The sequence below is a fragment of the Pelodiscus sinensis genome, chromosome 2 (assembly GCF_052426305.1).
Source record: "Pelodiscus sinensis isolate ZL-2025 chromosome 2, ASM5242630v1, whole genome shotgun sequence".
Lineage (NCBI taxonomy): Eukaryota > Metazoa > Chordata > Testudines > Trionychidae > Pelodiscus > Pelodiscus sinensis.
The window spans coordinates 192,325,425-192,353,214 of record NC_143053.1 but is presented as its reverse complement, the minus strand read 5'-3'; positions in this window follow the sequence as shown (position 1 = coordinate 192,353,214).

Below are 27,790 nucleotides of genomic sequence, written 5' to 3'. Positions count from 1 at the left end.
TCTCTTATGTAAGGTACCAGAACAGGATCCATTCCAGAGAGATGTTTTTTAACCTCTAGGTGTCAGTTTACATATGCATCAATTAGCCACTGATATTATGGGATGACTCCAAATGCACTTGGTTGGATTGGACTGGATCCTCCTGCAACCACTAAGTTACTGTTATAATAAAAAGTCCAAAATAGATATTTTCTTCATGTGACTACCACAGACACAATTGTCTATTTAGTTTATGAGTTCAATCTCTAAGGAAACCTATAAATTTGCTGCAACTTATATGAAGCATCTGCTACAGGAAAAAAAAAGGATACAGTCAATAATTACTTGCCCTGAAGGGAAGTTATAAAATAAATACTCTTTGAGTGTCTTTTATCAGAGGATGTCAAAGTTCTTTGCAAACATTAAGTAAAGTTTAACAGCCTCCATACCAATTGTGCACAAACTGCTGTGACAATTTATTCTTAACTAAAATGATCAACTTCTTGTTTGTGGTATATAGATGATTTAAGGTCAGAAAAGTTGACATACTAACAGGTCTGTGACGGGGCCCCACAGCCCCGCACTGGATCCCCTGCAGCAAGTGCCCTATTCGGGCGGCAGGCAGGCGCATACTGGCATTGTGCTGGGTGTACACGCACCATAGACCAGCTGGCAGCCTCAGGCAAATCGACTTGTGCCACCCGCCGTCCGAGCCAATTCCCCGAGAATCGACGGCAGGTCCCTTTCTCATAGAATTCTATGTGGCACTCAATACCTAGGGGAAAAAACAAAAGCAAGTCCTGACTGGTTTGGAGTAGCAATGGAGGGCCAAATAGTCAAAACTTGTTCTGCCTACAGAAGCTATTTTAATGCAGTGCCATTGTAGCTTTTTCAGTCCCAGATATTAGAGATGTAAAAGATGTCAGTCCAATAAGACCCATTACTTCATCCACCTTGTCTCTCTGAAACTGTTTTAATACAATGGAACTAGTGTGAGATCCTCTTCTCCTATGGACTGTAATACTCAGGAGTTTATTTGGCTCGGTAGATGGGTGGCTTTGAAAATGTTACAAGAATGTGTTAACTTCCTTGTCTCACAAAGAACCCAGTCCTGGGTTCAGCAAAGCATTTAAGAAAACGATGAACTTCTAACATACAAGTAATTGAAGGGAATAGACTCAACCGTGTACTTACACGCTTTACTGAATCAGGGACCATAGTAAGATTTTGGCCTCTTTCACTGGGCATTAACGAAGACAGCAAAGACTAGGACAGACGAGAAATGTTTCTTCAGAGAAATGATCTGAATTATTCTGTATTACGCTTCTTGGCTACTTTAAGTTATTCCATTTTAGAAGCAGCATCTCAGTTGTGAGTCTGTTCCCAGTTACAGGTCATCTCCTGCCCTACTCTCTCTTCACAGGTTTGAATATTGATACAGTTTGAACATTGCCAATTTTCCTGAAAGCCTGCAGCAAAACTGATCTCTATACAGGCTACCTCTTGCTGTGTGTTCCCTCCAAGGAATAGAGGAAGCTGGTCATGGGAATATCTGAAGATGGGAAGGCAAATCTCCATGCTAGCATTATTTTTTTCTGAGCCAGGACCCTCTTCTTCTATTTCTTCTTTGATTCACTTTACAGTTTGTGCAGACAACTAAAAAACAAGGGAGACAATGTTTACCCTTCCTCTGCCAAGGAAAGCCGTAGCCATCTAAATTCAACAGCATAAACTTTTTTCAGCACTTGCATGCAATTTAGCATTCAGGCTATAGAAATAGATAGTTCACCTTTCCTAGAACTGACAAAGGTGAATACAAATGTTACAGATTATCATCTTCCCCTCCCTTCCCCCCAGTTTCCATCACAGCTGAGCACACCAGCAACCTCCCTGTTAAATGATTCCTAATTCAATTCACACATCTAGATCCTGTCTCACTCTAGCTACTTCTTCCTCCAGGATATTTTTAATCTGTCTCTTTCCATTCACAAAGTTGAAATTGTCATCCCGATCTTAATCTCCCTGGTTTCTCTTAGAATAAGATTAAGGGTTTCTCTGTGTTCTAGGGTTGTGATTCAAAACACATTCCTACCTGTGCAGTTCCATAGTCTATGGACTGCTTCTTTCTTGGGTAAACATGATTTGCCCTCGGTAAAATTAGGTTAGTGCTGCATCTTTGGACCCTGGCATTGACCTCCCCACACATGCCTCTCTGGCAGCATAGATTCAGCATAAGGCCACACTGCTGCATAGATATGATTACCTGGCATCTCAATGCCACTCATTTAAATTTGGCCCAGCCATCCCTCCATCATCACACCAGAGGGGCAGGCAGCCTTACCATGAGCAGCACTGTGACCCTGTAGACAAGACTGAAATGTCTAAAGAGAGGAGCCAGACACAGCCCCACAGGACAGGAGATGCCACCTCAGGGTGAGTTTTCCTTTTACTTTTTTGTAAATGTTCTTTTTAATTTTATCTTGTGTTATTTTGCATTTTCTAAACACACCGAGCTCTACTTCTGAAGCTGCAGAGAACATAGGGCGGGGTAGGGCCAACTCTGGGGGAAAGATTGAAGAGAGGAACAGGGAGATGAAGGTGTGAAATTAGGAGGTCAGGGAGTCAAGATATTAATAGGAAAAGAACCACTGTTCGTCTATTTTAGCAGGGGGATAAATGGAATCTCCAGGGGTACGTCTAGACTACATGGCTCCGTCAACAGAGCCATGTAAAGTAGTTTACTCGGCATAGTCAAAGAAGCGGGGATTTAAATAATCCCCTCTTAATTAAAATAAAAATGGCCGCTGCACCGTGCTGACGATCAGGGCCCACAGCTGATCCGGCACAGCGCAGCAATCTAGATGCGGCGCGGTCGACAAGCGAAGCCTTTGTCGACCACTCCAGTAAACCTTGTTTCATGATTATTTAAATCCCCGCTTCTTTGACTATGCCGAGTAAAAGTAAACTAATTTACATGGCTCTGTCGATGGAGCCAGGTAGTCTAGATGCACCCCATGAGTACCCAGGGAGAAGCAAGCTTGAGTGTGCATTAAAAGCTGACTTCCCAGACCAAAAAAAACCCGTATCTCACGCACATTGGCCAGGAGTTCAAGTCAAACATACAGACTAAAGAACTAAAGAACTTTTTTTTAAAATCTCATGATTTTGAGTTCATACAGCTTCTTAGAATCTATCTTGGAATAAAATCTATCTGTGGATAAGAAACTGCCCAGGATTTAGTAACAGAAGCCAATGGCCCTAAGGTGGTTGGGATTTTTTAAGCCATGCAGCTTCCTAAACACCATCTTTCCTCAGTTCAAGGTAACTGCCTCTCCTGTCTTCTCATCTTGACTGGCTTATTTAAAATATGCCTTGCCTTTACTATAATTCAGTGTCTGGGTTCAGCAAACTAAATTAGGTGGTGTACTCTGCAGAGGATGTCGCTCTAATCCCATTGAATGGATTTTCTCTCCTGCTATTGTTACAGGAGTGTAACTCCCTGCATCCCACTGTTCCACCCTTCTTGAGTGCTTCACTGCTACCAAGTACACAGCCAGACTGGCCCAACTAGTTTATCATAAAGCCACCTGTGGGCTGCATGTTACCCTTTGCAGATCCTGGATCAAAGCCATTGCAGAGATGGTGCCAAAACCCATTATATCCCTGTCAGCCAAATGATTCACCTTGCATCATCAGGACAGTTAATAAGATAGTCATCCTCTCTCTCCCCAAGTAAATTTTAGTCTGTTTTGTTTCTTAATGAGGACAACAAATTAAGGAAGGGGAAGTTATAGGGAAATGTATGCCTCAACAAGTTTGAAACAAAACTACTATGTGATTTTAGATTTTGTTTAGAGAATACATCAGAAGAACTCAGTCAGAAATATTAATTAGTTGAGAATTTCTATATACAGTAGTCAACTAAAACTAATGAGAGACCAGGTCAACTAATGACCAGAAGCTAGAGTCATTTCTTCACATCCATGGGCAGAGAGAAAAAACAGATCTCTGTTTGGGGCTGCCAAATGCAGACTACCAATTATGCAACATCACTTCCTCTAACCAACCCTTGCACCAGATTCTGTGGAAGCCCCTTCCCGTGACACTACAAGGAACCAAATTCACAACTGGACTGGGTTGGGACATGGAGAAAGGAGACTGAGCACTGTCTAAAGTAGCAGATTTCCCTTTCCCCCCTTTGAGGAAATTCCCAGGACACCATTTCACAGCATCCTTTGGAGACCGGAAGTGAAAGAGCCATAACAGAAGCCTCATGTCTCTGAACCTGTACCCAGTGGTGCAGAACCTAAGGGTGCTGGTGTGATGCTGCACTCCCTGGCTTGAAGTAGTAACACACACCAAATACAAGCTTTACCTCAGCAGCAGCCCATTGTAAAAATTAGTCCAGCACCGTAATCTCTAGAGCTCTCCATCGCATCTCAATAGCATCCTGCTTTCATCTACCTAAAAGATGGTGTCTGAAGCAGACTCATTACCTTCATTTAATGCCATTAAAGCAACTGAGGCATATTTAAGATTCAACTACATGTGCACCTATCAAATTAGATTCTAAAATGTTCTGTTTCTCCCCTTTCTCTGCCCCGTAATATCCAAATAGAAGCCTGCCCTGAGCAGGGAGAGGAAGTTATACCAATATAAAGGCACCCCTACATCAAAATAGTTGCACCCACACTAGAGTTTATACTTCTATAACTATATCCAGGGGATTACTATATCCATGGTGGGGCTGAAAGACTTTCCAGACCCATGAGCAAGGAGGGGGGTGTTGGCTCTGTGCTTGCAGAACAGGCAGTGACTCAGGTGAAAAGGGTGGGGCTGGGCACATACAGCCCTAAGCACCACTCCGAACATGCCATGCTGCCCCACCTACCCTTCCGCCAGCCCTGAGAGCTGCCCGGAATGTGCCACACAGGACTCCAGTGGCAATTTAAAGGGCCCATGGCTACCAGCCACTGCCACTCCTGTTGTGGTGGTGGCCCTTTTGAATCAGCAGGCCCTGGGGCAATTGCTCCATTTCCCCCCACCCACCTGATGTACAAACACACTTTGGACTCCTGACCAAAATAGCTATGCTAGCACAATTTTCAAGTGGACACTGTGTCTTATTAGCTAAACTACCTCTTTTCTTGATCGGTGTAATCACCATCAGCTCGTCTGTTACTCTAGTCTATAGTCTGAGAGTCATCTTCGACAAGGGCCTCCCTTTTAGATCCAAATCTTTTAAAATCTTGCCACTTCTTTTTGCGTAAAATCTATAAGATGCATCTAGCTACACTGCCAGAGCGCTTATCATCTTGCATTTTCATTTCTGAGCATCCTTCTGTCCTTGACAACTGTAACCCTGCCCTGCTCATACCCATTCAAAATGCCATTGTCCACTGTTTGGCCACATGAGCCTTCTTCTTGCATCTCTCCATTGACTCGACAGAAGCATGAGAGTTTTAGGAAGTAATACATTTGGGGTTCTCTTTGTTTCTGAGACGTTAAGTTAACATTCGGGTCACATTTTCTTCCTTTTCTACATGACTAAGGCAGCTAGAGCTCTTTTTAATTTAAAGCCAAGTCTCTCCAGCAGCTTAGGCTTCAGATCAACACAGATCATTGTGAGAATTGGCAACAATGATGTTAGCCTCATGCTTACATGGTTTTTGGAAATGGAACCTTGATCTCATCTTTGAGCTTCTTCCTTCCAAGTGAGGAAAGGGGCTTTGTAGCATGCCCAGAATGTTAACAAATTCAGGCTCTGGTTGTGAGTCTGTGAGGCCCCTGGGATATGAGGAAACTCATAATAAAATAAGTAGTGAAGTGGCTTGAACTCATTTAAATGACATTTTCCTAGCCTCTCTCTCCACCCTCCCCTTCCAAACTATCCTGATGCTCCTAGCTCAGTAGCACAGGGAGGTTTCCCCTACCCCTATTTACTGAGCTGATGATACTGATAAGGTTGGCCCAGTGCAGAAGTAATTTAACGCAATCTTCTGAATCTCATACATTACAAATCTGTATATTTGTATGGGCTCAAGAGAGATTCCTTTGAGTGGAGAGATTCCCTTAGGGATGAGCACATATCAAAATCAATTCTAGAAAAGAGGTTCAGCAAGATAGCATATAGTAAGTAAAATCTAAACCACCAGGTTGAAGAAGCAAAGGCCCTTTTAAAATATGTTTCCTGCAATCAAACATTCCATTTCTTGGAAAGGTGTGTTTTCTTTTCTTTCAATTTATGTCAGTTCCAGTTACAACTCCTCAGCCACCTGGGAGGTACATCAAGATCTGTTTGGTATTAGGATTTAAAGTTTGGTGTAAGGCAACCAGATTTTAGAAAGCAATTTAAGGATTAATAATTCAGTGTAAGATTTCTGCCACCTATAATTTAAACAGCTAAAAATCCTTCTATAGCCACCAGTACTTACAAGGTCATGAGCTCACTTTTCCCCTGCTATTTCAATTTGTAAAATGTACTGGAGGCAGTATAAGGGGAGGGCTGATCCTGTACCATTTTTGGCAGGGAAAATTATTTAATAATAAAAATAGCTACAAATAGAAGGTAACTTGGAGTATTTGAGCTCAGGATCAGTACTACTGTCAATTTTACATATAAAAGAATTCTCTCTAATTACCAGCAATTTCCAAAGTGAAATGGAAAGATCAGCAACATTTTAAAAACACAGTGTCAAGTTTGATAGACTTAAAAAACAGATGAAATTTCAGACTTGGATTTTTTATGATCATTTATCTAAAGCAGATGTTTTATTACCAACCAATAAAAAGAAAATTATTCACAGGTCCACAAAAATGCATGAAGTGCATAAATAATATTAATTAGCCCTATTTTATGTAATGAATCTTTCACAAGATAATGTTAAATCTTGTTCGTGCATCCTTTAATCAAAAGGATTGCTGCATATTTTCAATTAATAATTTGTCTCCTGTTTGCTTGAGTTACCTCATACCTGATATTTACTGAATGCCACTGGTAGCATGATGCAGCTTCTCCTCCCTAAAGATGAAAAATGAATTTGTAGGCAATTTTTGGGTGAATAATAATTTGTACTAAAACTGAGGGATCACAATTTTAAACAAATATCTATGAGTATCATGAACCCATAAATCAAAGCAAATCAGATGTTGTGCTTTCATTTGCATTTTTTTTTAATATTCAACCAGCGGGGGGGGGGGGGGGGGGGGAGAGAGGAGAGATTTTTTTTTTTTTTTAATTCACAGGTCAGCCTCAAACCTCAAAATGGTTATTTTGAGTAAATAAAAGAAAATAAAGGTATGATTTTTTTTGGATGGATTCACTGGTTGCTTGGTAATGATAAGAGATTTCATTGTCCAACTAGTTGCTAGCTTGTACCCCGCCCACACTGAAGCAAGTGAAAGTTGCAATTGACTGTGGCTTCTTGCTTGGCCTAAATGCAATGAGTTTTTCAATTCCAGCCAGTTATCAGATATTCAGAACATCTCACCCTCCCTCAAAAAAAGTTCACTATAGCAACTGTTAATTCACTGGAATTTGTTTTACTCTCACCAGAGGGGCCACAAGTATTCCCTTCAGATGAGGACTGAGACAGTTGGACAGAATGGTGGGGTTCCCTATTGGCTTGCATTGCCACCGGCCATTTAGAATTTGTATTTCCAAAAGACAAAGCCATGCAGCAACCACTTGAAGTACTTCCTTAAACATTTTTAAACTTAATAGGAAAAAAAGAATTTCAGTTTCACATCAGCCAGTGGAGCAGCAGTTAGACAGGTCATGAGCCATTTGTCTCTGGTGGAGGCCAGTGTCAAACCCATCAATCACCACATTTCCTTGCATAGATCGCTGTGAGCTTAGTTAATAGTATTGTAATGCTTCCATATGCAAAGAGCAATTCTACCTGTCTATCTTCCCTTTAATCTAAAATAAATCCTTCAGGCTAAAACTATCAAAGAACAGCAAACAAAGCAAAAAAAAAACCAAAAAAAACAAAAAAAAAGGTTCTGTGAGACAGTCCCATGTGTTCTCTCTGTAACATGCAGCATCAGCTCTTCCTCACAAAATGGCACCCCATCTTATCCGCCACCCCCAAACACACACAGGCTGTGGATGCTGAGTGATGTAGAGCCGTGGTCACCAACCAGTAGATCGCGATTTACTGGTAGATCTCAGGGGCTCTAAGAGTAGCTCTTGAGCCCTCTCTGAACTGCGTGCCTGCGCAGTACATTTACATTAGATTTCCTCATTTGAGGAGCAGCTACTCACCGAGCAACAACACAGGTGAGTAGCTGCGAGGAATGGTGGGAGCTGGGAGGTCGGGAGGGCTGAAACACCCCGGCCAGCTGACTGTGGCTTTCAGCTGAAAGAGGCTGCCCCGCGCTCCAGCTGATCGGCGGCTTCTCCTCTGTGCCTGCCCACGTGGAGCGTGGTGTACCCTGGCTGAGCACCATGGCCAGCTGGCCGGGCAGCCACTTCTCTTCCTTCCAGCCCGGCTGCCCTGCGCTCAGCCCAGGGAGGCTGTGTCTAGTTATGACTTGGGCTGAAGCCTGGATTCGGACACTGACACCAGTTTTCAGAGGCCAGGCTGCAACTTTTCAGCTCTACTCATACATCTATTTTTATGGCATTTGTGAAATTCCCAAGAGCCCACGTCTTTTGACCCAGGCTGGAAGAATCACTCCTGCTCACTCCAAAATGTTGTGTAGACATACCCTTAAAAGTGCAGTACCCCACACATGTACACGCTACAAATACCACACCTATGTTCTGTCGCGTCAGACAATTTTTACTCATTTTTCTACTGCTATTTATATGCCAGCTTAATGAAGGATAGGTTAGTTGTTGTTGTATTTTAATTCTGCACAGTACCGGTAGCATAGTCGACGTATAATATGTAAACACCAGCATATGAAGCTTTTAAGAATGGTGCTAAACCTAAGAATAAGTGAGGCTGGAGGTAGCTTGTAAATAATAATCTACTCACAGCTAGCTTTTTTTTCCTTTATAACACTGTGTTTATAGTTTTGTTTCAGACCAAAGGGAACCATTATGCTCATCTAGATTGACCTCCAGTTATTTATTCCAACCAAAGTGATTGTGGTTCATTTAACGGGCATGTTTGAATGACTGGATTTCAGAGAGAACAAACAAAGGCAGAGCTACCTTATGTTCTCAACTGGAACTTAATACAGCATGCAGTTAGTAAAACAGAGCCCTTCCTTCAGCACTGACTTTCCTCCATCTTCTAAAGGAGCTAGTCCTCCTTAAACTAATGCTTCTCAAATAATGATTTCTTTGCCTAACTTAGGAGGAATTAAAAGTCCCATTTTTACAGCAGAGTAGATGAGCAAAAGCCTTCAGTCAGAAAATGAGACTAAAGATGACAGAGCTGCTGAAGTAAGGGATGATAATTAGCTATGAAAACCCTGGGTTCTTCTCATTTAGAAGACTCTAGTAGAAAAGAAATGCAAAACATCACGTACAGATCCAAGGCCTTGCTTTTTGTTTTTAAATATATTTTACTATGGTAGGCTATAGCATGCCATGTTATTCATGGTCTTAATGTTATTGTGCTGTTTTAAGGAAATGCAAGTAATGAGACACTGGGGAGAACCAAAGCTAAGGTTTTAAAAGCAGTAAAATTGGGCTATTTATTTCCAAGTATGCATGTTTTGTTTATTTAAAAAAGATGAACTTCTACTTAAATAGCACTTCCTCAACCGCCGTCCAGGAAGACAAATGCTAGCCAGGCTAGGAGGGACTTTAGTGGAGTTGCAGCAGGGAACTGTCCAAGTCGTGCCAAGGTCACTGTGATCATGTGAAATATCATCATCTGTAAATATAGGGTTTTGCTTTTTAGAGAGGAAAATAGCTACAAAGAGCTGTGCTGCTAGAAAGGCCTCTGGAGGAAGAAAGACCTTCTGGTTCAAGTTTAATTAAAGATTTGTAAAATATAAGATACTGTCACTTACAGCAACGTGCTAATGATAATACATGTTATTCATAAGGAAAGAGACTGAAAGCAGATAATATCTTCTGTGTAATTTATGTTTCTCACTGTCCCTGAAGATCAAAGTTGTCTGGGTAGTTAAATTAACTATGTGTAAAAATAACATGCCAGTTTGTGTCTTGGAATAATGGAGACAAAACAGTCCTGAGTATGAGCCATATATTTATTCCATCTGTGCATTGGTCTTCACACCATTGTATTTCAAGATCACATTACACTATGGGACAAAGTCCAGTTAAGATACTCAACTTCAGCTACATTAATTGTGTAGCTGAAGTTGAAGTAGCTTAACCTGGGTTTTGGCACTGTCTACACTTCAGGAAGTCAAAGGAAGAACACTCTTCCTTTCACTTCCCTTACTGCTCGTGAAAGCAGAGTTACCAGCATCAAATAGAGCACCCCTCTCAGTACGAATTAGCTGTCTTAACTAGACTGCTCATTCGAACCTTGGAAGGTCAACAGCGGCAGCTTTGATCTTTCTCTGCAGTGTAGACATACCCATATAGACTGGAGATTAACTTCTTGGAGGGTACATCATGTCATCTATTTCTCATTCATGAAGGCCATAGGACTGAACCTAAAAGCCACGTGAAAATCTGTGTGTAGCTTAAAAATGGGTATCTAATAAAATATATTATCTCACCCATTTTGTTACTTTTATGCTGTAGTTTGGCTACCATGATTAATTTATAGAATTAAACAATTACTTATATTGTTTCAGTGCTGATTTAGATTGACGGAAATAATATCTATTGCAGTGGGGACTTCTGAAGCAGTTCAATTGATTAACCAGATCTGTGACATCTATAGATCTCTGAAACAAAAAATAACTTGTTGGTGATAAAAATACAGTCCTGATAGGGAAAGATGGTGCTTTTTTTTAAAAAAAGTCAAGACTAACAGAACCCCACAAAAATAAACACCAACAAATTGGATTTCTATTTTGGGAACTGATCAAAATCCAGTCAAGTAGAAGCTCGGTCAAATGAAAAGCTTAAATTGAAATAACAGCTCGCTTGTTTTTTTTATAATAATGTCTTACCTTGATAAGGTTCCTAATTAGCCGCTTTAGTTATATTAACTTATGCAAATTGTTGGGAATGGAAAGTCTTGTTATATGTCCCTTAAATGGTAAACTTTTCTTTTTTGCTGCCACTGCCTCCACCATGCACACACATATCTCCACTGATATGGAGGAATCTCTTTTGGCCTGTGAGGGAGGAAGCCTTAACTAGTCTGAATCTCAACTCCTTCCCTGCCCAATGCAGAGAGATCTTTCCTATCGCTCCACCCCAGGAAGACACAACAGCCGCCCTCTACCTCATTTTAGAAATGTTTGTCACTGACTCCCCCCTCTTTTATCTGTCAGATGCTTATTTGTAGGCCTGTCACATAATAGTTATATAGGCTTCATTTATAGCTTTGGTTCATGGAGTTATATACTGTAGATTGTTTCATAAGCTTTGTTTTATGGAAGCATCTAGGTATTCAAATATATTCTGTATTAGGTGTTAAAAGTTAGTAAAACATTGTTTATATGTATTATAAGTTCTAAGAAATTGTTTTAAATGGTCTTTTTAACTTTTGTAAATCTACAAGAAATCCTGCCTATTTCCTTGTAAGAGAAATTGCTTTCTCTGAAATGAATTGTCCTTTGTGTGTGAGGAATGTGTGATTGTGGGAAGACAAGAGACAGAAGACTCCAGCACCAGATGGTCAGTATGGCTAATAAGGATGGCCAAAGTGGGGGCAGAAGTGATGACTCTAAAACAAAAGGCATATACCTATGAAAAAGATCTGTGAACGAGATAAACCACCTACAGTCACTCCCTGAAGCCTATGAAGCATGACCATGAAAGCAGCCTTGATGTAAACACCAATGAACAATTAGATGACTGCAGCATGACACCACAAAATCCATAAACTAAAGTGCAGACTTGTAACCATAAAAGTGGGAGGTGTAACCATGAAGCTTTAAGTTAGTCCCGTGAAGACATCTTCAGAGTATCAGACCGTGGCTGACTGATCCTGGCTGATCAGTTTCAACAGTGGCTGAATCTGGACACCAGTTCTGACTTACATACAGATTCAACTTAAGAACCCCAGGCATCCCCAAGTCAGCTACTGCTGAAACTGATCAGCAACTGATTCCAGGAAGCCCGGGGCAGAGCAACTCTGCCTCGGGCTTCCTGTAGTCAGCGCTGGTCAGTTTCAGCAGCGGCTGACTTGGGGACGCCTGGGGCAGAGCAGCTCGGGTGCTGCTGGGTTGGTCCAGTAGCGCGGCCGCTCCTTGGCGCTACTGGACCAACCGAGCAGCACCCCAGCTGCTCTGCCCCAGGCGTCCTGATTCAGCCGCTGCTGAAACTGTTCAGCAGCGGCTGAATCAGGACTCCTGGGGCAGAGCAGCTGGGGTGCTGCCGGGTTGGTCCAGTAGCGCCAAGGAGCAGAGCTGCGGGACCAACCGGCAGCGCCCCACCTGCTCTACCACAGGCCCCGGGGCTTTGCTCCACATCTCCCTGGTCTGCTGGGGGGGGGGCACTAGCTGCGTCCCCCCCAGCAGACCAGGGAGACGCGGAGCAAAGCCGCAGAGGACCCGGGCCAGACCCGCGGTGCTTCCAGATCAGCGCCGCGGGTCCGGCCTGGGTCCTCTGCCGCTTTGCTCCCCGTCTCCCTGGTCTGCTGGCTCCTCCAGCAGACCAGGGAGACGGAGAGCAGCTTTTCTCGCCCCGGAGGAGTGCCGCTCCAGTCCTCCGGGGCGAGAAAATCCCTGTTCATAACTGCGGATCCGACATAAGGCGGATCCGCGTAACTCGGGGACTGCCTGTAGTCTGACAAAATTCCATAGGGGAGCAATCTTCTGTGTTTGTTTTATACCACATACAGGAATTGGCAGGATCACCAGGAAAAAATTATAAAGCAACAAACCCATCACCCACAATATAAAAGTAGCCCTGTGAAACCCTAAACTGAAAATAAGATGGAACAATACAGCCGAAATTAGACAAAGAGGCTGGGTCTAGACTGGCATGATTTTGCGGAAATACTTTTAACGGAAAAGTTTTTCCGTTAAAAGTATTTCCGCCAAAGCACATCTAGATTGGCACACATGCTTTTGGGCAAAAAGTGATTTTGCGCAAAAGCATCCGTGGCCAGTCTAGACGCAATTTTGCGGAAGAAAGCCCCGATCACCATTTTAGCCATCGGGGCTTTTTTGCGCAAAACAGTTCTTCCCTGTCTACACTGACCCTCTTGCGCAAGTATTCTTGAGCAAGAGGGCTTTTTTCCAAGTGGAAGCGTGAAAGTATTTGCGCAAGAAGCACTGATTTTGTACATTACAAAGTCAGTGCTCTTGCACAAATTCAAGCGGCCAGTATAGACAGCTGGCAAGTTTTTGCGCAAAATCGGCTGCTTTTGCGCAAAATCGGGTGCTTTTGCGCAAAATCTTGCCAGTCTGCTCACTCTGTGGGTGCATCTAAAGTTATCTCCTCAGAAGGCGCAGGTAGACATCAAAGAGAATTAACATACACAACACAGCAGCAAGAAAATCCTGCTGTCAGTATTTAACTAACCTCTGGTCTTGTGTAAAAAGTCCAGACATTTACCACACTGGTTCTTAGGCAGACAATTTACAGTCCTTACCCTGAGCGCCTGTGCAAAGTCAGGCAGAAGCCGAACTGAGATTAACTCTTTGTTCACCAGATAACACCCCTGCACACTGCTATTAGTGAGTACAACGGAATATGGATACGTGACTCTTCAGAGATGACTGCCTACAGTAAAACATATGAAATCTAGAAAGCAGAGAGGACTAAAAAAATTAGTGAATCTAAGAACTACATAGAAATTTAAGTCTATACTAAAGGACATACTTGAAATTTAATAGTCAACTCAAGATAATACTGATTCATTTGTATTTTACATCCATAACTTTATTCAGACATTTGTTTTGATCTTGTTGTCCAGAGCCCTTAGTTATACAATCCACTCAGCTATTGATTTCATAATGTGATGGAACCTACCAGACTCCATCTACTCTCTGGCAGATTTAAAACTGATTTCACTCATGTCTAAAAACTGTTGATGGTGCCTTGAACTCAGTCTATGCACACGATGCCAGATCTTTGTCTGATGTGAACTGCCATAATTCCAGTAAAACCTATGGACCTACACCAATTCACAACTGAGAATCTGGATCAATGTGTACCATGAGCTTACCCGTTTCTTGAAATGTGGCTTTGTTGACAACTGAAACAACAAGATACAAATATCACAAGATACAAATATCACAGTTTTCTTCCAAAGCTTGGCCATTCTTAGATATGTCCCTGAGGGCTCTTCTGTTCCAGCCCCTTGTTTCTTCTATCTCAGGAGGATATGCCATTCTTTCTTACATCCTGGTTGAATATAACACACCCCACCTGCCAGTATATGTAAATAGTGATTACTCTGCATCTTAATTCAGGATCACCTGTGTCTAAGATGGCTGTAGATTTAAAAATCCTGAGTACCCACAACTCCCACTTTAGTTCCTCAAGTTTAGAAAAAACACAGATGTCTACCATTTAAGATAAAGAAGAGTGCCTTTAACTTTTCTACTAACAGGGCTCTTGATCTCTGTGGTCAGTCAGTATTTGGGAACTTGATTCAGTTGCACAAAGCTGGTATCTTACACATTTTCCCTGATCTCCAATTAGACCAAGTATCCTATGCTTGTAAAGTTCACAAGCATTTATGTCCAACAGTGGGGGACCACTGAATACACACTCAATTTTCTGCACCCAGACATAATTATTACACAAATCACACACAAACAAAGAAACCTGTTTCTAGCACTCCAAAAATCACAGTACTCTACTGCTTATAGTAGTTCAGCTAAAAGCTCTGAAGTAGCAGTGTTCAATTTGGGGAATATGTAAGTCACAATCTTATAGCTACTTCACCGTTACTAGTTAAATATATAGTCTGCATTCTCACCATAATAAACGACACAAGTTACCTTCTTTCTCCCCCAGTGAATCAGTTTACTGGATCTCTACTTCAGTTTTACTTGAAATTTGATTACCATTTGATAGTTGCATGCAGTATCATGCCAGATAACCTAGGAAGTAGTGATGTACAAAGTTCCAAACATTACCAGGTTCACTTCTAAAGCTGATATGAAACTTATTCAAACCTTTTTGCAGGTGTCACTCCAGACCCAGATTGGAAATAACTAAATTAACCAAATTAATTGTTGATCTGTGCTTAGTTAAAAGGATCTTTGAAGTGATATTCATAAATCAAAGGATTAAATTCTAGTTTCTCCAAAATGAAAGAGAAGCTAAGTGATACCGTTTTCAGTAATACAATGGAACTATGGATCAGATTGTTTGGGGGGGTAAGGAGGAGCTTAAAATATGGGTCAGGAAGAAAAGCTAGTCACAGATTCCTTTGAATGATACACAGAAGAGGTTATTTCCTACTCCAGCCTCATCTATAACACAATGAGAATCACAAGTAAGGTGACCAGAGATCCTATTTTTAAAAGGGGCAGTCCCATATTTAAACCCTCCTGAGGATGTCTCAATTTTTTCTTTAAAACAGGCAAATTGTCCCATATTTTCTATATCCCTCCCAACAGTACTATTCTGCCAAGTAGCCGGGGGGTAAAAAGAGGGGGAAAGATTTATGTGCTGCTCTTATTTTATAAAGGAACGGCCATCTTGGCAAGTTCTCTTCACATCTCTTCATATACTCCTATGATTTGCTCTGTGCTTGTGTATCTGGGAGGACAGATGATGGGGGGGAGAGACCTCTATCAGAACTCAGTTCAAGCCACACAATGTTTTCTGCTTTCCACCTAAAATAATAAAAGTTCAAATTTACTTAAATTCAGCCCAGGTTTATGTAAAACTTGGCTGCATTTTGCTCAAAACTCATAGGTGAGTGAACTACTCCATCCATGAACTTGGCCCATGTTTCAGGAGTGTTATTAGAGTGTTGGTCTCATGCAACTCTAATGGATGGGTGTAATCCGTGAGTGTCTGAAAATCCTGACTAAATTGCACAGCTGAACACAGAAAAGTACAGTGTGTTTAGAGAGAGAGTAAAAGATTCTATACAATATGTTTTACCTACTTATTAGTTTAATGTACATTTATTAAGGGGTAGAACTGCATTGAGGTCTCTTACAAAACCAATCTGTAAGATAATGGCCTTAAAATACCATCAAAATGATCAGATCATCATACAATTGTAACCACAACAAAAGTAGTTAGATGCAATCAACAGATAATAGCAATCAAGGTTTATTCTAAAAGTAATTGCATATAACTTTAAAGGATGTGTGAAAAAGGTGTATAAACTTGAATCACACCCAGTACACTGTCTAAAACAGACAAAGCTTCCAACTATTCTTATATGCCAATACACTACACCAAGGGTGGCCAACCTGTTAAACAAAGAGAGCCGAAATAGCAGCAGAAAAAATGCGAAGAGCCGCACCAGAATTTTTTTTAGGGGGGTAATTTTTGTTGAGGAAAAAAAAAGGAAAAGCTCCCCACCAGCACCGCAGAGTTGTTGAGGAAAAAAAAGACGCTGCCCCTTTAAAAGACAAGGCTTTTTGGTCACATCAGGCTCCTGTCAGCTAATGCCATCTTGGCAATGCCATTTTGAATCGCCACATCAGACGGCTCCTCTGCCCTGCTGAGCACAGGGAGCTGGGGGCCAGGGACCATTTCTAGGGACACAGGGGCGGCTTCACGAGCTGCACTTTAAGGGGGAAAGAGCCGCATGCGGGTCGTGAGCCGTGGGTTGGCCACCCCTGCACTACACAAAGAAAAAAAATTCAGCCAGCATACAGGAATGACTGAACTTTTTAGTGCATTTCCAATAAATAACAGAGCCAGCAGTTCTATTAAACTAGTGAGAGCTGGAACTGTATGGCAATCACCGGTAAGCAACTTCAAACACAAAACAGCCCCTACTTGATTTCATCAAGTAATAAAGCATGCCCCAAAAAGAGCAAGTCACACCTTAAGCTGGGTTTATCTGATGCAGGTGTGTAACTATATGCAATACATCGAATTATTGGACATGCTCTATTTCCATGCCCATACATGGATCAGAGTGGCCAAGCAGGTGTCATTTGTGACACACTCCTTTGCAGCACATGCACTGGACTTCTCTATCCAATGGCCTTCTGAAATCTTACAACCTCTTGTCACTGCTACCCATTCAAATAAGGGGGAAACATTAAAAGAGGGGTTGGACATCCAGGCCCGCTGATCAGGGAGGGAGGGCAAAGTAGACAATTGTTCCAGGGCCTGGAGATTCAAAGGAGCACCTGGCCGCCACTGCTGCTACACCAGCTACCAGCAGTCTGCAGGGCAGATTATAGCAGACAGGAATAAGCCCTAATTTAAGGATCACTTCACCACTTGCCCTTAGCCAAGCCTCCCACACTGGATACCAGCAGGAGGCAGTAAAGTAGGCACCAAGATATCATCTATGGGAAAATCCAATCTAATGATTGGATTGGCCAGATTTAGGGCTGCTTTCTGCTGAAGGAGCAGTGCACATTAGCCCTAGCATAACATAAGCTCTGGGCCAATATATTTCAGCTATTTCAGCTACTGTTAAGTCATAATCAGGAAATCCCATTGTGCAAATAGAACAAAATTCAAATTACTTTATTTGCCTTGACTCAGTACAGTACTACACATGGAAACCTATTCATCGGGGACGATAATCTTTGTCAATTAGTCCTTGAATTCAATCCTTAGAGTCTGTTGTTCAGTACTCTAAGTATCTGTGACATTGCTATCAGCCTTATTTTGTTTAATGCACACCCCTTCACATTTGAGTTCTGCCACTTTAGTTAAGTGCCTTTTATGAGTTATTGATGCTCCATGGTTTTGCAAGTACTTCATTCTTTACCATCTGTGACAGGATTTTTAAGCTTTATCCAAGAGAAACCAAGCACGAGTAAGGATGACCTGTCAAGAATACTTACGGCTTTGTGGTTAACTCTCTCTCTTGAGTGTGATTTAATCAACATAGTGCAGCTTGACAGTATACAAGATACAGCAACATAGTAAAATCTAGATGTTAACCCTCAGACTCTCAAAGGAGGTTGTGAATCTTGAAATACAAGGAGTTAGATCGCCTATGATGTCAACATCTCTTGTTGAAAATTAGCGAGAAGAATATTTCTGACCTATGCTTCAAAAGGAAATTTAGAGTTTATCTTTTAATGCTTCTATATTTACTCTTTCATGGTTTTCTGTTCATTAGCACAAGGATGGGGAGCCTTTTTTGGGTTAGGGGCAGCTGAGAAGAAAACAACCCACAATGCCTCACTAACGTGACCCCCCAACTGAGAAGCAGAAAGACACTCCCCACATTCCCCTTACACCAGTGCCTGGAGAGGCAGACTAGTAGATCTTGTGGTCCCCCTGGCTCTAGGGTGGCACCAAAAATGAGAGGTCAGTGTGTGGAAGGGGTGGCTGCTGGGGAGAAGGGTTGGGAGTGTGGTGTCTGGGCACAAGGGAAGGTGCAAGAGTGGGTTGGGGGTTGTTGGGTATGGAAGCAAGGTAGGATGCAGGAGCAGGTTGGGGGTGGGAGGGCTGGGGAGAGATAGAATGCAGGAGCAAGTGGCAGGCATGGGGATCTGGGTAGGAGATAGGGTATACAAGTGAAGTGGGGGTGGGTAATCTGGGCAGGATGTGGGGTGGCGCAGAGCTGGAGCACCAACACCAGCTCCCCGATGCTGAGGAGGAAGCCACGAGCCTTGGGGGGCAGATCCAGGCAAGCTAGAGACTGCATCCAGCCCACAAACCTTAGGTTCCCCACCCCTGCATTAGCAGAACAGGCAGTATGTGGTCAGTGGCCATGTGAATTTGCCCATGCGGTTCTGATGGTGTATCTCGACCCTAACTTAGAAGACAGGAGTTTTGAGGGTGAAAATTTTGAGTCTTCAATGCAAGTTCAGTCCTGGACCTCTCAGTTGAGATTGCCAGGAAATGTTGATGTCTGTTGCCAGGGGACTCATTCTCTTTCAGAGAGGCTTGTGACCGGAAGATCATCTTTGACACCTTTGTCACCACAGAGCCAGGCCAAGTCCAAATCTTGATGATTTTTTTCTCCACATTTTGAAAAATCCAGCCTTCTAACCCCAATGGCAAAAGTTCTCATCCATGTTCTGATCACCTCCTGCCCTCCATCTCCAGCTACATCTTTGAATACCATACCTCCCCTCCAAGCCATCAAAAATGTGACTAGTAAAATTATTCTTCTCACCTGGCAATAGGACTTCTGCCTTTCCAGGGCCTGATCCAAAGCCCATTGAAGACTCCTACTGACTTAGATGGATTTTGAATCAATCCACTGACTCCACTTCCTCCCACACCTCAAACTTAACATGTGTGCCCTCATCTTGAAGGCCCTACATAACTCTGCTCTCCCTCTACATATTATATCTTCTATCACCCACCTACCCTCACTACCTTCTATCACTCTTGCACCTTTGATGACCTGTTCATCTACCTCTGCCATAACCGTGTCAGTGTCTTTATTCCATGCCACCCTCATGCTCAGGCAATACCCAATACCAGATTTATAATGGAGCCAAAGGTGTGATTGTCCAAGGCCCATGCATAGCAGGGAGTCTACCTACCCAGCCAATTCTCTCCCCTTCTGCTGTGACCCAGTGGCTGCAACACAGACTCTCCTTTCTGGCCTCTCTCCTATACTCCTGGTTGGCTGACCAGGGCTTCTGCACCTACTCCCACCTCCAAAAAAACCAATTTCACTCCTTTCTGAGCTTGTTGCCGGCTGAGAGCTCCTCTCTACACACACACACACACACACACACACACACACACCCTGTCACAGGCAGCCCTGCCAGACACAGAGACAGGGGATGGGGATGGGGATGGGGTTTGGAGAGAATCCTGATGGAGGGTCCATCCATGGTCGTTTCTTACTCCCCCAGGCTCAGAACCCAGAAGCCTCAGAGTGGAGTGGATGGAGTCCCTAATGCTGCTCATCTCTGAGGCAGCAGCATCAGAGAAAGGGGCAGCGGGGTGGGTGGTGGGACTCTGTTGGCATCAAATACGAGTCAAGGAAGATGGGGGAGCACTGGTTTTGGGCAATCCCCTGGGAATGGGAATCCCTGTTCTGCAATATGTGGGCTGGGAACAGTCAGCTCATCCCACAGTTTCCAACTTACCATAGGTTGAAAACTGTGGGATGGGATCTGCTGACAGTGTCCCTACTTGGGCAGCACAGCAGACATGGCTCTGCCCACTAGCTCCTCTCCTCCACCTCCTGGCCTCCTCCCACAACTTGTTTTTTAACCACCACTGCCTTAAGGATTAGCTCTCTCACTTAAAAAAATTATGGCTCCTTACCCCCTAGCTTTTCTGGCCCCTCTATTGCCAGGTGTCCAGGGTTTTTTAACCATAAGCTTTGGCAGAAAAGGGGACTTTGCAGCGTCTGGTCTGATTGGCTCTGCTGACTGGAAACTAAAAGTCCAATTACAGGAATAAATTGCAGTTCACCTACCCCCACACCCTACACGCAGCCCCAAGGGCAGGATGCTGATGCTGGAGGAAGGCCAGCTCAGCAAGAGACAAAGAACTGGCTAGAACTGGTGAGAAAAGTAGGTATCAGCTCTGTGTGGGTGGGGAATTCTGTTTGCCCCTTCCCTAGCCTTGCTGTGCTTACTCTCACTCCAGAGACCAACCCTGACCCCCATCCTACCCTACTCTTGCCCCCAGCCTCTGCCTCACTCCAGGATCCAACCCCAGGCAGCCTCCTGTATCCTAAGCTTTGGACTCCTCCTCAAACTCTGCTAGTGCCCCATACTCCCTACCCGTAGCCCTAAGCTCTTTACCCAGTCAGCCCTTTGAATTTATTTCCCTTCCCTGCAGTCATTTACAGAAAGGCATGTGGTAACACACTGTCAGCTTCTGTTTTTTCAATCATTGCCCAGGGGAGGCCACAAATATGTTTGTCACCAGGCCCACAAAAAGTTAATCCAGCCCTGGAAATACCCTTCTGATTCTGTTCCACACACTAAATAATCTCCATTCCTTCTATCCCTCCTTTAGATTTCCTTCTGTGATGCCTACAAGAGTATCAGTAACCATAACATTTTAAATAAACACTTTTAATTGAGCAATCAGGAAGTTCACAAGCACAAACAAACAGTGTATCTTTACGCTGTACAGGCAGTCCCCGGGTTACGTACAAGATAGGGACTGTAGGTTTGTTCTTAAGTTGAATTTGTATGTAAGTCGGAACTGGTACATATTGTAGGGGAAACTCTAGCCAAACATTTCTCCAGAGCTCAGTTTTATTCTCCCACGCCTCACTTCCCTCAGTCCTTTATTCTCAAGCTGAGGTGTCTGCTGAGAAAAGCCACTCCGCGTCTCCCTGGTCTGCTGGGGGGGGGGGGAAAGCTTCGCGTCTTCCTGGTCTGCTGGAGGAGGGGCGCTAGCTTCGCGTCTCCCTGGTCTGCTGGGGGGAAGCAGCTAGTGCAGGGTTGCCTCACCCCGTTTGTAAGTAGGGATCCGATGTAAGTCGGATCCATGTAACCCGGGGACTGCCTGTACTATGCGGACTATCTCCTCAGTCCCTCCTCTGCTGTTTATTACTCTCATTCTAATCTGAGATCAGAATAATAAACCCCTCAGAAGAGGGACAAAGTCTTTCTTTTTTTCTTTTTTGGTTCTGTAAAGTGCCTGTTAATTTACCTGGCTCTGTAAAATAGATATATCTATCTATTGTGCATACATTATATGGGTATCATTATAGATCTAAAATTCCTTTTACAAACTATTTTAAGCAGATTTTAAAAATCAAGTGTCAATTTCTGTATTCAATGGTTAGCAATGACAAGGGAATCATTAGGGTATTTTATCACTTTTAGAAAATAGTTTTGTTAAAGGATTTATTGGCAATTCTCTCAAAGAACCGCACACCACACAAATTAGAACTTGAAAATATTCAGTTGAATAAAGGTTCTATAAAGGTGCTTAGAAACTTCAGAGTATGAATGTAAGTGACCTAGTTTAGTCTTCCAATGCAGCCAAGAATTTCTCTCTAGAAAGAGTTTTCCAGGACATAGCAGTCTCAGGCTTCAGATGAATGTTGTTCATGCTTCAACTAGAGCTAAAGCCTATGATTTTGTTTAACATCTGAGGATCTAGTTTTAGATTTTTGGCAGCTAACATGCTCCCCCTGTGGCAACTGCATAACAACATTATATAGTTTAAAAAAAATCCAGATTCTTTCAGGCTCAATTACCTCATGAAACTATTATAAAATTCAGGCCAAACAAAACAGCAGTATTTCAGTTTACTAGCATCATTTTCATTCACAGCTGTTTTAAAATGACACATTCTAATGTTTTATGTGTTTCGCCACCTGCAGCTCAAATAAAAGTATTTATCCAACCGTCTTTGAAGCAGGCTACCAGTACCAAGGAAGAAGAATTTAGTGAAGAGGCATTATACTTGGAAAATGCGAAAATAATTGGTTTTGTAACCATTCTGTTATACTGTGATGGCATGGGAAAAAATAAAATAGTAAAAAAGTTACCAGCATAAAAATAAAAGTCAACTATAAAATAGGTAAGACTCTCAAGAACAGTACGTTTCCTAAATTAAATATTTATAAACATGGCGTCAACATTTAGCATCTTTTTTCTTTTACTTAACTCTTTTAACACGTTAATTCAGTGTATGTGAAAGGATCAGTCTGTTTAACCTCCAAAGTTAATATACACAGGTTCTAAAATCTCTGGGGCAAAAACTTTTCACAATATGCATGTACAGGGTCTAATGGGGCCTTTAATTGCTATTGTAATGGAGATGATAATAAAGGTAGCGTAAAGAGTAACAATCCCTGGAAAAAGTATGGCTGGGACAAGAAAAGCCATTCTTTCACTCAGAGGGAAAGAATTAAAAAGAAATTGGGATCAATCAAGCAAGGAGACCAAAAAAAAAACCAGACAGAGGGGATAGGGCAGGGCTAGAAGTGTAGCAAGAAAGAGTCAGTGACAGATGCCGACCAGAAAAGGCTAGACAGTTTATTTGATTTCTGTGAACTCAGCCACATCCTTGTTGTGATCTCACCTTTAAGAGAGGACAGGATACATAATGACACAAGGGTCAACTAAATGGTTTTGGACAACAACAGAAAAAGAATGGGAAGGGGAGTGAGGGCAAAAGTGCCTGTGTTGGGGATGAAAAGCTTAAGACAGCATTCTTGGCAGCAGAAGCCGCATCACTTGTCCTTGCTAGGTTTGCTCCCACTGCCACTGCAGCATAAAAGGGAGAAGCCTTGCTCAGTCTGAGGCGTGGGTTGACTGCTGAGGAGGAAGGATTCACCTCACTGGCTCCAGCTAAGGAGCAGCTGGAATCCCAGATCATGGTAGCTGGAGACACTTAAGCCCAGACAGGCCTCCAGGAACCTGCTGACCCCCCAGGGAGACAGCTGTTGTCACTAATAGCACTGTGTAAGGAGGCCAGAGACTCCAAAAACACCTTGACTTCAACTGCGGGAGTCACAATAGGAAGCAGCCTTGGGAGGGATAGCCAGTGTCCCAGTTGCAGACTGTTTTGAAAAGATTCCTCACTGACTTGGTGGTGAACCCATTGGCTACTACCAGGGCCCTGGGCTGGGAATATGGAGGACCTGTTTCCCTCTACTGCAGTCATCCCCCTTTGAGGGGTAGCCCACCTAACATCCTACCCCAACTGATTCCGACCATTGTGCTGTACTTCTTGGCAACCAGAGAGTAATCCTATTGACTTCAGTGATTGTGCCACAAGGCCTCCGAGGCTAAGGGCAGCCATATTGATTTCACCACCGCACCACCTTGCCCCACTCCCAGAGTGATAGGGTGTACTCGCCCCATGACAGTGCCAAACAAATTGAAAATGAGCAGAAAACTCCAGACAATGCCCCCTATTCCTAGAAAGTATCAGTGATCTGGTAGATACAACCCAAAAGATCCTTGCCTATGAAGGGGCTCTGATAAGTGCAAGGAAAAGCCTTATCATCAGAGCGCCCCTTCTCATTCAGCTTCTTCCTCGTGGACTGCTGGTGAAAGGGACCAACCTATTTGAATTTCAGGCAGAGGTTGTCTATTCTGCCATTTCAAGTAAGAGTTGCCTCACAGTTCAAAAATTAAATGCTAGGGACAAAAAAAAGGGAAACAAAAGAGGAAAAAGGAGTGAGAGTCAAAGGTTTAAAATGAGAAAACCAAGTGGGAATAGGAGACTGAGAACCCAGACAGCACCCAATGACCTGAAAAGGAGTCAATGGATGCTATTCACAAGAACTCTGCCTTCAGACATGTAAGATAATTAGGGAAATGGGCCTCATAGTCACAGAGAGACTTCCCAGACAGTTTCCTCATCCTTGGCTGATGGCGAAAGTCCTTAACAGTATGAGACAAGGACTTCCCCTTCAACGTAAGGGCCACAGTAAGGGCAATGAGAGTGCAAAGTTTCTCATAATGGCCTGCCAACGTACCGGTCAGATCGCATTAGAACAGAGAGGACTAAAACACATAGGGCTCGTCTACACTGGCCCCTTTTCCGGAAGGGGCATGTTAATTTCACCTATCGTAGTAGGGAAATCCGCGGGGGATTTAAATATCCCCCGCGGCATTTAAATAAAAATGTCCGCCGCTTTTTTCCGGCTTTTAGAAAAGCCGGAAAAGAGCGTCTACACTGGCCCCGATCCTCCGGAAAAAGCACCCTTTTCCGGAGGCTCTTATTCCTACTTCAAATAAGAGCCTCCAGAAAAGGGTGCTTTTTCCGGAGGATCGGGGCCAGTGTAGACACTCTTTTCCGGCTTTTCTAAAAGCCGGAAAAAAGCGGCGGACATTTTTATTTAAATGCCGCGGGGGATATTTAAATCCCCCGCGGATTTCCCTACTACGATAGGTGAAATTAACATGCCCCTTCCGGAAAAGGGGCCAGTGTAGACATAGCCATATTGTCATCTCTAGGGCTCTCTTTCATGCCTGGTTACAGCATTGCAGAGGACTTTTCTTCTCACACCCAGCATAGTGGCAGCTTTTTCAGCTACACTGACTACTCGCAGAGTCTCTTGCCCAGACTCCCCCATTGTATCTTTCATGGCTCAGCTCTCCAGCCAACTCATGAGACAGTTCATGCTACTTGTAGGTTTAAGCTCTCAATAAAATATAACAAATTCTCTGGTAGCACTAACAAAACATGTAGATGGTATCATGAGGTTTCATGGGCACAGCCCACTTCTTCAGATGACCGGAAATGTGCCCACGAAAGCTCATGATACCATCTATATGTTTTGTTAGTCTATAAAGTGCTACCAGACCATTTTTTTTGTAACAAACTAACTCGGCTATCCCCTGAAGCGCAATAAAATATAATTCATCTCCTTCTGGGCTTGATTCTTTAAACAAAAGTCCATTATCACACAATTTCAATTCTCTCAACCTTGTAGATCCTCATATAGGACTCTTCTCCATCTGAAAGACCTTTCTGCTCTCAATTGACTGCCCTCAGTCTATTTAGATGGTTTAGCTGTACCCCCTCTGGCCAGGAGACAATTACTTAATCAATCTTCAGATGCAGAGTATGATTAATTGCAATCTTTCCTCTGCCTTGCAGGTGATAGAGGTAAGGCACATCACAGGACAGTTAAACTCTCAAGTCCTTTTTATCTCTGACCTTTCAGTACTAGTCGTGGTCATAATTTTCATCATGGGTGTTCCTGTCCACTAGGTATTGACATGAGTCCACCAATACATTTCATATAGGTCACAAAACAAATGTCTGACTGCAAAGCTTTCAACAGAGGTGAGGCAATATGTGAGGGAGGGAGAGAATTCACCAAATATATTAGAGCTAGTTAAATACCAAAAACAAAAAATGCAAATACAATTGTCAATGAACAATTGCCAAAGTCATTTACTAATAAATATTGTTCAAACTATGTCTAGAGAAAACTTATCCAAATTTCAAACCAAATTTTGGATCCAAATGCATTTTCCACTCCTTCATATCATTACAAGGCAGAAGCTATAAGGATTTTTTCATAATTTTCAGACCAAGAGTTATTATCTGAAGACATTTGTGAGTAATTTTGAATTACAAATATATTCAAGAATTTCACTGTCTGCCTATGAACAATTCACCCAAAACAGCCATCTTTACTCTGTAAATGTACTCTAAATTATTTGTTCAATTGTGACTTCCATTACCAGTTTGGACTGGATTCAAGTCAGTAAAAATCTTGTATCCTGAAATTTAGCAACTCAGACACTGTTTAGCAAAAAGCTGATTTTATGGAATATAATCATATAAATAATAAGAATAAAAGTTCAGCCACATGGCCAGATTATGACATAATCACTATAGACCCCTGCAGTGATGTCTTCCTGAATCTGCAGACAGTTAGGACTATTAATTCATACCTTTCAGATTTATCTCATGCATCTCAATAGGATGCTAGCTCAAGATCCTCTTCTTTGGGACTCCTGCTACCATTGCCTCAGCAGAGGACAGAGGTGACAGAATACATCCTGGTTTCTGGGGTAAATACTGGAGGGGCATTTCTGCTACCATCCTGTCTTTTCTGTGGAGAGGTGACAGGACTCCAGATGACCCTAAGAGGACAAGTTTCTGCTGCCACTTCTAGGGGAGGAATGGGGGGAAAGGGCCTCATGCCACTTCTCTTGCCCCCCTTTGACATTGCCATTCCAGTGAGCCTCATGTCTTGAGTACCTACAAACTCAGATGATATTAATCTGGTTCTGACCACCCCCTGGTTTATTGCAGTGATATGCAGCCAGATATTAGATTATGCAGTCATTTCACACAACCTTTAGTTTTATTGAACAGTGGGGGGTTTACAAAGCTTCAAGTTTCTTATAGTTTAAACCATTATTTTTCAAAGAGAATTGAGTTTAAGAAACATGTAATTCCAGCAAAAATTAAAGCCTGTGCTATGCAAAAGAACAAGAACAAAAGCTACTGATTTTTGTTTGAAATTAATTCCTACTCCCATTTTAGAAGAAGAGGAATGAAATAAAAACCACACAGCAACCCAGACAGAGTCTTACTACAGCCAAATGCATTTTGCATGTGAACAGCCAGAAACCTCTGAAGTGTTTCTATACCGCGTGCTAATAATAGTCTCTCAAACTGTGATGCTAGTAATCCCTACCCACGCAGACTCTAATGGTATGACTAAGGGTGAATGACCATGAAACAAACCAAGGAGCATGGTGGATTCTCCATTTCTCAAAATATATATTTCAAGACTGGATGCCTTTCTAGAGGATGTGCTTTAGGAAAACACAAGTTACTGGGGTACAAGGGTAACTGAATTAAATTCTATGGCCAGAGAGACACAGGAAATCAGACTGAGCTAATGATCCCTTCTGGTTTTAAAAACGAGTACTCTCTGAAGGGCATAGGATTATTTTCCAAGATTCTTGAAATCAGTGGGACTACTAATGAAGTTAAACATGTGCATTGTAGTGCTGACTCCTTCTCCAGCAGGAAGGGAGGTTACTCTGCCTCAGTGTATTGGGGTTTAGTCTTCCGCCTTTGGTTGGACCAATGGGGACAAGCCATAAGCAGTTTAGAGCTCTGGGTCCATCTGACAAACACACAACAATTGCCTGGGGCTTTTGTCCCCAGACCTGGGAGTTCCAGCACCCAGTGTTGTCCCTAGCTCATAGCCCCTCGATTGGGCTGGCAGCATTTAACAATCCAGGGTCCTCAGCCCTTATGCAAAGCTGGGCTGGTAGA